This window comes from Apodemus sylvaticus, chromosome 6, assembly GCF_947179515.1.
Source record: "Apodemus sylvaticus chromosome 6, mApoSyl1.1, whole genome shotgun sequence".
Taxonomy (NCBI): domain Eukaryota; kingdom Metazoa; phylum Chordata; class Mammalia; order Rodentia; family Muridae; genus Apodemus; species Apodemus sylvaticus.
Genome location: NC_067477.1, coordinates 136,514,297 through 136,526,464, shown reverse-complemented (window position 1 = coordinate 136,526,464; position 12,168 = coordinate 136,514,297).

Sequence of the window (12,168 nt, the reverse complement as noted above, 5' to 3'; positions counted from 1 at the left end):
GGGTTTCTCTGTGTAGCCCTGGCTGTCCTGGAATTCACTCTGTAGTCCAGGCCGGCCTTGAACTCAGAAATCCTCCTGCCTCTGCCTCCCAAGTGCTGCGATTACAGGCGCGTGCCACCACGCCCGGCTTGTTTGTTTTGTTTTTATGGCCATCAAACTCAGGACCTCACTCGCACTAGGTCAGCTCTACTGCTGATCTACATCCCCAGGCCCTGATCCTTCTTTGTTGTTGCTGTTATTGTTTTTTTATTTTGAGACAGGATCTCACTGTACAGCTCTGGCTGACCTAGAACCCAGTGATCAGCCTGCCTCTGCCTCCCGAGTGCTGGGATTCAAGGTGTGCACAACAACACAGTCCTATTCGATTGTTCTTTTCTTTTGAGACAGGTTTTCCTACAGCCCTGGCTGGGCTAGCCACGTGGATAAGCTGAGACGCTGGCCCTGCACTCCTGACTCTTTTCCAAATGTTGGAGTTACAGGCATAGGTTACCACTGCTGGCCAACCGAGGTTCTGTCTCATTGCCTCTGTCTATTTTCTAAAGATTTGTTTACTTTATTTTTTGCATATGAACGTTTTCCCTGTATATATGTTTGTGCATCTTGTGCATGCCTGTTACCTCAGAAGGCCAGAAGAGGGGGACAGATCCCCTGGAACTGAAGTTAAGCCATCATGTGGGCGCTGGAAATGAAACCAGGCCCTCTGAAAGCAGCTTGTTCGTGGAGCCATCTCCGCAGACTCATCTTTTCCTCCCTCCTCCTCTTGTCTTCTCCTCGCCCCCCTTTTTAGACAAGATTTTACCCTGTAGCCCAGACCGATCTAAAACTCATAGCAAGTCGCCTACTCCAGTCTCCTGAATTCTGCAACTTTAAGCACAGGCTGTGATTGCTTAGCTTCAAAGACATTAAGGTTCTGGTTTGGAAACACAGCCCAAGTCTTCTTGGAAGATAAACAGCAGTGGCCCAAAATCAGCCTTGGGAGAGTTGGGGAAGGCCTTAGAAAAGTTGGAACTTGAGAAGACACTGGAGTGAGTATTTCTAAATGGAGTGGAAAGAGATGACTTGCTGAGAGCCAGTCATGGGTGATTTCCCCACCTTTGAAGATCTAAAAGCGTTCAAAATGCACATGCATTCCATAAGGTCACTTAAAATACTTGAAGATTCACCACAGTGTTTTTCCACGTGCTTCTTGATCAAAGATTCATAACCTATTTGGAAGAACTACTTTTATTATTTTGCTCCCTGGCACCATAACATGGCATGAGTCCTGCCAAGCCACTGGATATTTGTCTAAAAATAACTTCAACCTGGAGATAGACATGTGCCCATGCATGCACACGGGTGCACAAGATGACTTCATCTTGACCAGCTCTGGAGAGACAACAGTTCCTCAGGCAGGGCCAGCTTGGTTTGTGATCAGGTCCCTCCCACAGGTCACATAATGAGAAGAACACTGTGTCATTGATTGTTTGTGTTACAAGAGTCCTCTTCCTTCACCATGTGGACTCCTGGAGTAAACACAGGTAGTCAAAGTTGGCAGCAAGCTCCTTCCCCCATGCAGCCATCCTGCCAGCCTGAGGGCTTTGTTATTTGAGTTTAGTGTTTGCAGCCTCAAGTATCTTAATGTTATCTTTGGGTTTTGTATATAACGTTTGTTGAAGTAGTGTAGTTACAGTGGAAGTTTGGAACCTTGGCTCTGCCCTCTTGCCATATAGCTCTGATTCCCAGGAGAGGGTCTCAGTGCCGGCTCTCCCATGCTCGAGCACTCCGGTTGTTGTCTTCCCCCCTTTGCCCAGCCCCAGGTACTTCTGACCAGGGCGCTACTGAGGTCATTGATGAACAGAATATGTTCCGCCTAAACCTCTAATGGAGACTGACCAGTCATGTTGCAGAAAGGCCTAGAAGGGGCAGGTGGGAAGGGTGGGATAGGGGACGATGGCAGCTGTCCTTTCTGCTCTGAGTGCCACTATGCATTAACTTAGTGGGTATCTTGCAGAACTGATGATTCACACCCATCTGTGATTCCAGGTACTAAGTGCTTCCAGGCACTGAAAAGCGGCAATCTGGGGGGTGAGTGTGGGGTTGCTGCATGCCTTTGCTGACTTGGGGTGGCTAGCCATGGCAAGTTCGTTAACTTCCTATTATTTTATAGGGCCAGATGTCCTGGTCCCATGGCTGGTGAGAGTATGAGACTGGTAAGCCGGTGGATGTTCAGATCCCTGGGCCCAGCAGCTAGGGTCTAGGGCTCCTATAAAGCTCTGTTCAGCGCTTCAGTTAAGCAAGGTCATAGGAGGAAGTATGGCACTAAATATGATTGGTCAAGAGAAAGATAGTTATTGAAGAAGAGAATACTTTTATATGTTAATAGCTTTTACAACACTGTACATCTTCTCCAGGCTTGCTTTGATTGGTTCATTGTGTGGTTGTTTCTTTCCTTGTTATTTATTTCTCTGGTGTTTGTTTGTTTGCTTTCTTTGTTTGTTGTTGTTTGTTTGTTGTTTGTTTTGTTTGTTATTGGGTTATTTGTTGCTTGGTTGTTATGTGGTTGGTTAGTGTTTGTTTGCTGAATGGTTGGTTGGTAGGTTGGTTGGTTGGTTGGTTGGTTGGTTGGTTGACTATGTTGGTTGGTGATTGGTTGATTGGTTTGATTCCTTGGTTGTTTGGCTGGTTGGCTGGTTGACTGGTTGGTAGGTTTGGTTGGCTGTTGGTTGGTTGGTTGGTTGGTTGGTTGGTTGGTTGGTTCATTGGTTGATTTTCTACTCTGTAGATCTGGATTACTTTTCTCATTCATTACTGTGACAAAAATCCTGACACAGGTGTTGGCATATTGAAGAAACAGCTGAAGTCTCAGAGTTGAACAGCTCGGATGCCAAGCCACAGTGACTACCGTATTCTGTTTTTCCAGTCCATGCCCATGGTACCTTTCCCTCTGCTCTCATGTCACAGTTCATCCTCAACACCATGTCCTCTCTGTCTCAGAGCCATCGAGGCCTCCCTTTGAGCTCATGCAACAGTTGGTGCCGGCCACTAGCAAGCCACCCCACTACAAACCAAAACCCTCCTCTTGGCTTCTGGTGTCTGGTGACAACTGTACACGCTACAGTGTGCACATCAAAACTTCTCCTTCTGTTTCAAGCTGCTCTGTGGCTTGCAGGCCACATTGGGTTCTACACAGCAGATGGAATGACTCATTTTGCTTACCTTGCTTGCATCTGCAGCAGGGAAGCAGAGATGGATAAGTGCTGCTGTGTGCTGGCTAGTTTTACATTAACTTGACACAAGCTAAAGTCATCTGAGAGGACAGAACTTCAATTTAAAACATGACTCCATATGATTTTCTTAATTAGTGATTGATTTGGAAGGGACCATCCCATCCCTGGTCTATCTTAGGTTCTATAAGAAAGCAGGATGATCAAGCTATATGAAGCAAACCAGTAAGCAGCAACCCTCCCTGGCTTCTGCATCAGCTTCTGCATATGTGTTCTCGTCCCAATTGGGTTTCTGCCCTGGTTTTCCTCAGTGATGAACTATGATGTGGAAGTGTAAACCAAATGAACCCTTTCCTCCCCAAGTTTCTTTGGTCATGTTTTTTGTTTGTTTAGGTTTTTTCTTAGTTTAGTTTACTTTTTATCACAGTAATAGTAACCTCAACTGTTATGTACAGTTTTAAGAATTGCTACCACCTTCTCCCTGGAGCTTCTGCACTATCAGCCCTTCCTGGTTCCCTTTTGTTTCACCCAGCTTAGCTCCCAGACAAGCCGCTGTCAGACCTAACCCGTCTCCTGCCTTTGCTCTGCGAGGGTTCATGCTACCAGCTCCCACAGGAGACCCTTAACCCATGAATAAAATACACACAGCTTGTTACTTCTTAACTTGCCTATTATGCACAGTTGCTGGACGTAGATATCTGTCACCTTGAAAAAGCGTGCCCTTACCAATTTATTATTTCTTCTGCCCTAAACTTAGTGGCTTGTTCCAACTAACCCCTGCCAAATGTAGTGGAGGCTGCAGGCCCCAGCTGTCCCCAAGGTCTTGCATGATTGCTGTGTCTTTCTTCTTCCAAAGCATGCCAGAAAAATCCCCTCTCCTTCCTTGTGTCTGCCCTTTCCCCAAGAAGTCCCACTTGTACCTTCTGCTCCAGGCCTTCTTTATTAACAAATCAGGAACTAATTAGGGAACAGGATTTTAACATCAGGACTGCCATCTATACTCAACTGAGTCATGGCACTTAACAGACTTTCTCTTTTTATTCACTCCTGGACTTCAGCCCATGGGTGGTCCCTTCTTTCTTAGTTAGATCTCTTTGGAAACACCTCCAGTGGTGTGTCTTCAAGGTGATTCCATAGCTGTTCAAGTTAACAATGATCGGCCATCACAGGACCCTATTTCAGGGCCTTAAATGTGCTAGACAAACATTCTGCCTCTTAGCTTTGCCCTAGTCTTTTAAATTATTTATTTGTTTACTTTTTTGTGTGTACAAGCTGTGTGTGAGTGTTCTTTATCCATGGATTAAGGGTCTCCACTGGGAGCCGGTAGCATGTATTTATTACATGTGGGTATGTGTGATGGCTTGTATATGCTCCGCCCAGGGAGTGGCGCTTTTAGAAGCCGTGGCCCTGTTGGAATAGGTGTGGCCCTTTTGGAGTAGGTGTGTCACTATGGGTGTGAGCTTTAAGACTCTCATCCTAGCTGCCTGGAAGGCAGTATTCTGCTAGCCACCTTCAGATGAAGATGTAGAACCCTAGATCCACCTACACCATGCTTGCTTGGAAGCTGCCATGTTCCCACCTTGATGATAATGGACTGAAACTCTGAACCAGTAAGCCAGCCCCAGTGAAATGTTGTCCTTATAAGAGGTGCTTGGTCATGGTGTCAGTTCACAGCAGCAAAACTCTAACTAAGACAGTATATGTTCATGCATGTGAAAATACATTTGTGTGGAGGCCAGAGCACAGCTTTGGATTGTCATTCTTCAGTCAGCATCCAACATTTTTTGAGACAGAGTCTCTCACTGACTTGAAATTCATTAAGTAGGTTAGACTGTCTGGCTGTTGAGCACCAGACATCTGCCTGTCTCCATCTACTTAGCACTGGGCATTTACTATCACACTGCATCAGCTTAAATACATTAGTGATTAGCACAGGGCTAACAGCATGCCTCTATGTTGAACTGAAGCCCTTCCCCTGGAATAGTTTAAACAAGAAACTGAGTTATAACTCATTACTTCTCTCCCAGTGTCCTCCTCTCTCTAGCTCAGTTTCTGGCCTAGCTGTAATCCGTTGAATGAATCTAAATCCGCGTCCCTATGCCTGCCTGAATGGTGTCTTGTGAGTCCATTGCTCCTTGTGTCCATGTCCCAAACAAAAGGCTTCTGTTATGTATTTGTTGAAATACACAGAAAGCATCATCACACTGGGATGGAATGAGGGGTAATACTCTACAGAAATCGCTAATGATTTTGCAAGGCTTGAAACTTTACTGAGCCCAACCAACAAACAACTAATAACAAACCAACCAACCAACCAACACTATCAAACAACATCCTTACCTTGCTTTCAATTTTTATGGTGACTTTTTGTTTTATAGGATTGCTTTTACCCTATTTGCTGTTTTCAGTTTTATTGTCATAACATACATACATACAAACAAACATGCATCGGTCCTGGGTCAGGAATATGCAAGAGTTTAACATTAAAGCTATGTCTCAGTTTAAGTTCTAAAAGCTGATTAGATGGGAAATCCAAGGCAAATAGTTGTTACATTGTTCTCCTAAAGGCAGGTTACAAAAACAGGCTGAGTCACACAGCAGGAAATCCACCTAAAGCTTAGGTGATCTCAAGGTGTTATTTTTCTCTCAGCCCCTGAGGTCCAGCAAAAGTTTTAGTCTCTTAGACTGTGAGGGATAGTTTCATAATAGTGTAGTGTGTGTTCTGGGGATCAAACACAATCCCTCAAGCTTGAAGGCAAGCATTTTCCCAATTGAGTTGTCTCTATCCACCCTTAAATATTACTTAGAAACAGAGTCTTACTAAATTGTCCAGGCTGTCTGGGAGTCCTGTGTTAGCCTCCCCAGCACCAGGAAGGACAAATGATGTATACCATTCTTGACTCCCCACTGCTTTTTCTTTTATCTTTATACAGGGCCTCACTGTGCAGCACTGGCTGGCCTGAAGCTCTCTTTGTAGACCAGGCTGGCCTGGAGCCCATAGAAATTGGCTACCCTGGACCACTGTAGGGCTGGGCTTAAAGGTGCACATCACCACACCCAGCTCTTGATGCTTTTATAGCAAGGTGCCCTTATCTTCCTTCCTTCCTTCCTTCCTTCCTTCCTTCCTTCCTTCCTTCCTTCCTTCCTTCCTTCCTTCCTTTCTTTCTTTCTTTCTTTCTTTCTTTCTTTCTTTCTTTCTTTCTTTCTTTCTTTCTTTCTTTCTTTCTTTCTTTCTTTCTTTCTTTCTTTCTTCTTATCTTCATTTCTTATTGGGCCCTGAAAATTGTGTAGCTGATTCTGTCTGTAGGCATTCTATATTTGTTCCCTGCTAGGTAATAAACTGCATTGTCATAAACAGTGGGAGACCTTTCAGTAGTGAAATAAGCCAATTTTTACAACGTGTAATATTTATTATTAATCTTCAATTACATTTGATGGGTTTAGAAAGCAGAAATATCTCTCCCATACCCAGAAGACCTGGTGTATCACTAAATTCACTTTATTATATATGGTTTTAAATTAATAAGCAGGGAAGAAAATTTAGTAGTTGTCATAAAATTCCATTTTACATTGCAACAACCTTTATTCTGAACATTTTTGATATCACAAAGTGATAATATAAAATTCTACTTATGTATAGATGCTATATTAGATGTTTTTATTTTCAGCAGAGACAGTCTAGTCCTCTAGTACTAAAATAAGCATTAAAATAATTGAATCTTTGAAGTACATATTTCTTATTGATTACTGTCTCTTATGCTAAGAAACTGAAATAGCTTGGTAGAAAGATCCCAAGATTATGAGTTAACTTTCAAGTTTCTCTTTGTAAAATGAAGATCTTCAACTAACCAAAAAATTTGTAAGCTTTCTTCTAATCTTGGAGTTCAGTGATATTTGAATAATAACATGCTTTCAACTCCCATGGGTGCCCATGTGTACACACACACATGCACACACATGCACACGCACAGTGAGTCTGAGGCCAGCCTAGTATCTCTCTCATGTGTGTTTGGGTGTGCATTCATGAGTTGTATTTGTATATATGTATATATGTATATGGTATATACATATATACAGACACACACACACACACGTATGTGTGTGTGTGTGTGTGTGTGTGTGTGTGTGTGTGTGTGCCTGCATGCACTTGTAAGAAGGTCAAGAGGAGAATGGATGATACCATGCTCTTATCTCCTTAGACAGGCTCACTTACTGAACCTGGAGTTCACCCTTTCTTGGCTAGTCTGGTTGGCTAGCAAGCCCCAGTGATCTCTCTCCCTGACTCTCCAATAGGACTCTAGGGCTACACGTGCACACACCTGCACATGGCTTTTATGTGGGTTCTTGTCCTAGGTATGGTTATTATTTCTGTTATGAAGCAGCATGACCAAAAGCAACTAGAGAAGGAAAGGGCTTATTTGGCTTACACATCCCCATCATAGCCCATCATTGAAGGAAGTCAGGACAGGAACTCAGACAGGACAGGAACCTGGAGGCAGGAGCTGAGGCAGAGGCTGTGGAGGGGTCATGCTCATCGCTTGCTCTCCATGGCCCACTCAGCCTGCTTTCTTACAGAACCCAGAACCACCACCCCCGAGGTGGCACCACCTACAATGAGCTGGGTCCTTCCTCATCAATCACTAATTTAAAAAATGCCCTACAAGGCCTAAAGCCCTACCTCATGGAGGCATTTTCTCAGTAGAGGTTCCCTCCTTTATAGATGACTATAGTTTGTGTTAAGTTGACACAAAACTCTCCAGCATGAGATCCAACACCAACATGCACAGTGTTGGAGTTTCTTTCTGTGTAAAGTAGGATGTATGATAGACAATGGCAACGGTAGTGTGGCATGGGGAGGCCATTCACAAAGGCCATGATTTATGTGGGCATTTCAGTACACACCTATAGTCACAATGCTTGTAAGGTTCAGGCATAGGCTTCAAAGTCTGAGGTCAGCTAGGCAGTGGTGGTGCACACCCTCAATCCCAGTGCTCAAGAGGCAGAGGCAGGTAGATCTCTGAGTTTAGGGTTAGCCTGGACTGCGGAGTGAGTTCCAGCACAACCAGGGCTGCATAGAGAAACCTTATCTTGAAAACACCACCACCGCCAAAAATAAAAAAGCTTGAAGCCAGACTGGTCGACATAATGAGACACTGCCTAAAACAACAAAATAAAACATAAAGATCACTATGTGAATGGTGCCCCCAGAACTGCATGCAGCAACTGCCAGGTGATGGGGCACCTGTCTCACAGTCTTTGTGATGATAAATTAAAGAGAGAAATACATATGAGGGTTTGGAATCATGCCTGGCATACAAGAAGAACCCTTTCAGTGTTATTATAAAATAGGCCTCTGTTTGATCCATGTCAGAAAATCCTCCCTAAGTGTGGCTCAGGGTTGGCTGTAAACTCTCCAAAATTCAGGCATTCTTAATTTTGAGGGCTTCCCCTTCATTAGTGAGATTGAGAGTATTAAGGCGATCGGTTGGTCACATTGGCCTTCCACATTCTACCATGTGAAGATCTTCAAAGTGACCCTCACCAAATCAGACACCTGCAGCCAGAGCCTGGACACCCAGCCTCTCCATCTGTAAAAAATAGAGTGCTTGCCTAGCACATGAGGTCCTGGGGTCAGTCCTGGTATAGGTAGGTAGGTAGATAAATAGATGATGGATGGATAGATGGTAGATACATACATACATACATACATACCTAGATGATAGATGCATATATAGATATATACATTGATAGATGATAGATGGATGGATAGATAGATAGATAGATAGATAACCTAGTTTGGTATTCTATAACACCACATAAGGACAGAAAAAATATAATAACTATATTTTGAGCTAAAGTATTAGGCATGGAATCAGAACACTTGGAAAGTTGAGGCAGGAGGATTGAGAGGCAAACCTAATCTTTAATAGCTAGGTGTAGTGGCACACACCTGTAATCTCAGCATTGAGAGGCAGAGGCAGGAGGATCACTTTGAGTTTGTGGTCAGTTTGGGTTACATAATGAAACTCTATTCAAAGATTAAAAAAAAAAAGAACAGAAAAAAGGGGGGGCTGCCCAGCTTCTGGGTCTGCACCTGCAGGTCTGTGTCGTTCTCAGCGGCTCCCAGGGCAGTACTGTGGATTTCTGGTTTGATTGTCAGCAAACTCTTCTGAAAACTGGCTTCAGGTCAAAATCACAAGAACACTTTGTGCGGCTGCTCTCCAGGCTCAGGAGCCTCGTCTAGTCACTGACTGCTGCGTTAGAGAAAGACGCTCGCTCCCTTCTTGTACTCATTTACTTTCCTGCTCCAGTGACACCAGAAGTGAGGTCAACTGTGGGCATGCTCGCTGAAGGACCAATCACATGCGAATGTTCGGGCATGCTTACTGAAGGACCAATCACATGCGAATGTTCGCGCATGCTCGCTGAAGGACCAATCACATGCGAATGTTCGGAAAAGTCCAGCTTCACTAAAGGTGAAAGATGGAAGGGAGGAGGAAGGACGGAAAGAAGGTGATCGCTGTTCCTGTGGACGCAGCACCCTCAGGACAGTAGAACTCAGCATCTGTTAAATGTTACAGTCATCAGCAGAGCTTTGAAATCCCATGCCCTGGCAACAGCCCACACTGATAAATTAAATTTAGAGTCTGCCAGGAGACCCAGTCAGCCAGTTGTTCATGAAGTTCCCCCAGGTGGCTCTGTTGTGCAGCTAAGGCTCACAACACTGTCTTGAACCATAAACTCCACCGTCTCCACTGTCATTCACGCAAGGATGAGGCCCAAGGAGAAACTATGGCAGCCAGGGTGGAAATGGAACATCAAAGAGGGGAGGATGTGCCTACACACACACACACACACACACACTTGAAGACTCCTCCAGTCACCCCTGTCTCTACCCGTTATGTATGTATGTATGTATGTATGTATGTATGTATGTATGTATGTATGTGTGTGTATGTATGTATTGTTTTTTGGGGGACAGATCTCACTATGTAACTATGGCTAGCCTGAAACTCATTATATAGATCAGGCTGACCTCAAACTCATAGCAATCCATCTGCCTCTGCCTCCTGAGTGCTGGGATTAAAGATGTGCACCACCACACCTGTCTATGTCACTTTCTTAAACCAGATCTGGGATCAAGGAGCTGAGCTGAGTTCTGCAAAATAGACTTCTTCCTAAATTAAATGCAAATGTGTATGTGTGCACACATGGTGTGTGTGTGTGTGAGTGTGTGAGCGCACGCGCATGCGTGCGTGCCGCCACAGTGGAAGTCAGAGGACAACCCGTGGAAGTGGTTCTCTACCTTAACTATATGGGTCCCATGAGCGAACTCAGCTCATCGGGCTTGGCGGTCAGCGCCTTACTCACTGAAAAATGGGGAGATAGAAGCTAGGAAAGGTGAACTGGCTATAAAGCTTGGACGGCTTTCTTCAGGATGGGATCGCTTCACCCAGAAGCCTCTGAGTATGCTCAAGAGAACCCTGATCGTCTCTAACCACCCGTTCACTTCCTGCTGCAAAAGGTTCAACCTTCAACCCTTTCAGAACTGTTTTCCTCCCTCACTCCCCTTTAAATCTTCAAACAAAATGAATTGCTACTTAAGAACCTCCTAAGACTTCACTCCACATTTAGCATCGGTAAGTCTGCCTCTTTCGTATCACGCTGTTCCACAATTTGTAAATCATTAGGAGGGGCCATGTCTGACTCTATTAATTTTTCATATCACTGAACAGATAATTTTCACATAATAAACCTTAATTGCAACTGCTCCTAGGTTCTGCAAACATTTAGAAAGAGGTCTTTTTCAAGGGTTATTTAACCTGAGGAAGGGAAAATTTGACCCACAGTTTATCAGTTAGCTCATTAGCATACTAATGCGGCTACAATTTGCATTTGACTAGGGGGTTGTCTTTCACCCAGTAATCTTGTTGGCAGAGCATCACAGTTTTTGGTTGATTTTTAAAAACACTTTGTCTGAATACACAAGGGAAATAAGGTGGTGTTAATACTAGAAACTTGGAAGTGAATTAATTGCTCTGAAATAATTCCACACTGGGTTAGCCTCTCTGGCGGTGGTATTTGCATGACCCTCACACGTGCTAATTGGCATTTAAACAGAATCAGCCTACAACCTTTCTCACACTTCCTAATGAATGATTATTTCCTCAAGGTACCTAAAAGCTGAAGAGGGTTAGATAGCTCAGCGCCAATCATTTATTTACCTAGTAGCTGAAGTGTGCTAAGAACTTTCTCAATTAAAGAATTCTTTTTCTCAGCAGTTCTGCCACTTTAAGTATTTACCTTGATGTGGACTCAGTGAAATTAACACTGGATCTCATTGCTGTAACCTTATTAGTGTCAAAAATTGTTTTAGAAAACTAAAATAAATAAATAATAATAATAAATAAATAAAGGAAAGGCAGCAGGTGTTGTGGTGCTTTAGGGAGGCAAGAGAATTGGAGGTTAAAGTGACTGTCCCAACACAAACACGTAGCTGAATGTTTTATATAATCTGAGGATGGGGGTACAGCTCTGGGTTGATAGCATGTTTGCCTAACATGAACAAGGTCCTGGGTTCTATTGCAAGGATTCCTGGCACTGGGTGTGGTGATGCACACTTTTAATCCAAGCTCGTTGGTGGTAGAGGCAGAGGAGGAGCAGAAGCTCAAAGCTATCCTTGGCTGGTGAGTTGGAGATCAGTGTGAACTACAAAGACTGGCTCAAAAAGAAAAGAAAGGCGCCTGACCTGTGTGTGACTATGTCAATGATCATCTCAGAGCAGGGGGTAATTTGACTATGGTTTTAAGAGCATCAGCAGCATTCACTGCTGTCATTGGGAAAGTGTGAAAGAAAAGCAGGGCTCTCCGAGGAAGTCTTTCTAGGACAGTCACAGCGGAGCAAAGCTGGGATGGAGCATGTGTTATCCATTGGCAAGTTAGTGTGCCCTTAAGACAAATCC